This window comes from Oxyura jamaicensis, unplaced genomic scaffold (genome assembly GCF_011077185.1).
Source record: "Oxyura jamaicensis isolate SHBP4307 breed ruddy duck unplaced genomic scaffold, BPBGC_Ojam_1.0 oxyUn_random_OJ67485, whole genome shotgun sequence".
Lineage (NCBI taxonomy): Eukaryota > Metazoa > Chordata > Aves > Anseriformes > Anatidae > Oxyura > Oxyura jamaicensis.
The window spans coordinates 1-2,278 of NW_023308542.1; the positions used below are offsets into that span (position 1 = coordinate 1).

The following is a 2,278-nucleotide window of genomic DNA, read 5'->3' on the forward strand; positions in this document are numbered from 1 at the left end:
AACTCCCGGACGAGCCCCCCTTTTGGCCACCATTGGCCTGCAAACAGCCCTTGTCCATGGCACGGACATGGCCCGGCTGTCCCACACTGCCTGACACTTGCCCTCCACACCTCAATGCCTCCTGCCAGCACGCAAATTCCCCCTTCAGTGATGTATTCTGGCCTGTTGCTTGGCCACAAAAAAGCCTGGAGATGCTGGGGCTTGAACCCAGGGCCTCCTGCATGCAAAGCAAGCGCTCTCCCGCTGAGCTACATCCCCTGCACAGGCAGGGGCTCTGTGTGGGGGTCCCTGCTGGCACCCACAGACCAGCTGCCCCCATGGATGCTGCATATGGAGCACTTTGTGGCTGTGCCCACTTCCATGCATTGGCTTCACAGCCCAGTCACTCGAAAGGGCCCCCATGCGCCAGGCTCTGATGGGGACAAAATGCACCACCATACACCCCACTATGTCTGCAGCACAGCCTGGCAATGCGAGGCAGGCAACAACCTGCCTCATTTGCCTAGGGGCACAAGTCTGCCTCCTCATGCAGCAGCTCCCACTTCCCCTTCCTGACAAATGCCCACATTTGGCACATCCACCCACCCCCAGACTCTGCCTGGGACGGGGGCACAGCCATGCAGTGGGAGGGCCACGGTGCTGGGCACCGTGTGCTGGGGGCCATGGCCTGCCTGGGCCCAGCCCCATGGCCGAGGGAGCCCCTGAGAGCAGCCCGGTGCTGCCCGCTGCAGGGCCTGGGGCTGGCCTGGGGCTGTGCACCAGGGCTGGAGGTGGCCACATCTGGGTGAAAGAGCTGCTGGGGTACCAGAGGGGCTGCAGATGGGAGCGACCTGTGTGTGCCCCAAGCCCCAGGGATTGTGCTGGGGAAGAAAGAGCCCTTGGGTAGGGCAGCGGGAGCTTTGGCAGGAGCCAGCAGGGGGGCAAGAAGTGGGCTAGGAGACTTTCCAAAACCACGGGTCGTCCCTCCAACCCCCTCCCCCCCACTGCCATGCAGGCCTGGCAGCTCATTGGGAGAGCACTTGCTGTGCATGTAGGAGGCCATGGGTTCCACCCGCAGCATTCCCTGGCTGGAGAACTGGGCTGACAGGAACCTCATAAATCTCAACACGGAGAAGTACAGAGTCCTGCACCTGGGGAGGAACAACCATAGGCACCAGGACATGCTGGTGACCACACAGCTGAAAGGTAGCTTTGCAGAAATGGACCTGGAGGCCTGGGGGACACCAAACTGAACATAAATCAGCAATGGGCCCTTTGCTGCTAACAAGGCTAACAGCACAAGAAAGATGTGGACCTGTTAGAGCAAGTCCAGTGGAGGGCTACAAGGATGAAGCTGGAGCACCTCTCCTATGAAGAAAGACTGAGAGAGCTGGGGATGTTCAGCCTGGAGAAGAGAAGGCTCCAGGGAGACTTCATTGCAGCCTTTCAGTACTTAAAGGGGTCTTATAAAAAGGATGGAGAAGTACTCTTTTCTTGGGTAGACAATGGTAGAACAAGGGCAGTGGTCTAAAACTAAAAGATGATAGATTTAGACTAGACATTAGGAGGAAATTCTTCACTGTTAGGGTAGATTCTTCACTTCAGAGTTCTGGAACAGGTTGCCCACAGAGGTTGTAGAGTCTCCTTCTCTGGAGATATTCAAGAGCCGCCTGGATGCCATCCTGTGCAATGTGCTCTAGGTGATCCTATCCTGTTTGGCAGGGGGGGTTGGACCAGATGATCTTCGGAGATCCCTTCCAACCTTGGCCATTCTGATTCTGGGATTCTGCAGTGAGGTACTGGAACAGGTTGCCCAGAGTAGTTCTGGATGCCTCATCCCTGGATGTGTTCAAGGCCAGGCAGGATGAAGCCTTGACCAACCTTATCTAGTGGGTGGCATCCCTGCCCATGGGCAGGGGGTTTGGAACAAGATGATCTTTCAGGTCCCATGCAACCCAAGCCATTCGATGATTCTATGATTCAATGGTATCCAAGGCTGCATCAGGCAAAGGATTGCCAGTAGGTCAAGGGAGGCGATCCTTCCCCTCTGCTCAGCACTGGTGAGGCTGCACCTGCAGTACTGGGTCCAGCTCTGGGCGCCCTGTGACAGGAGAGACCCTGAGACACGGCTGATGAAGAAAGGTGCTGAGAGGCTGAGGTGTGCCCATGGTGCTGTGCCATGGGTACGTCCAGCAGCACTCTGGAGTGTGTGGTACCATCAGGAGGAGCCTCCCAGCTGTGCTCTGTGGCAAAAGGCAGCGTGAGGCACCCCCAGCAGTGCCGAGGAGGTGTGGGGCAG

The 2,278-nt window shown here is 57.6% G+C and overlaps 1 non-coding gene across 1 annotated transcript; it reads right to left on the reverse strand.

Annotated features, from left to right (window-relative positions):
- Positions 1 to 186: 186 nt before the first annotated feature.
- On the reverse strand, positions 187 to 258 carry TRNAA-UGC. The gene has a single exon. It is a non-coding gene; the product is annotated as a tRNA-Ala (tRNA).
- Positions 259 to 2,278: the final 2,020 nt, after the last annotated feature.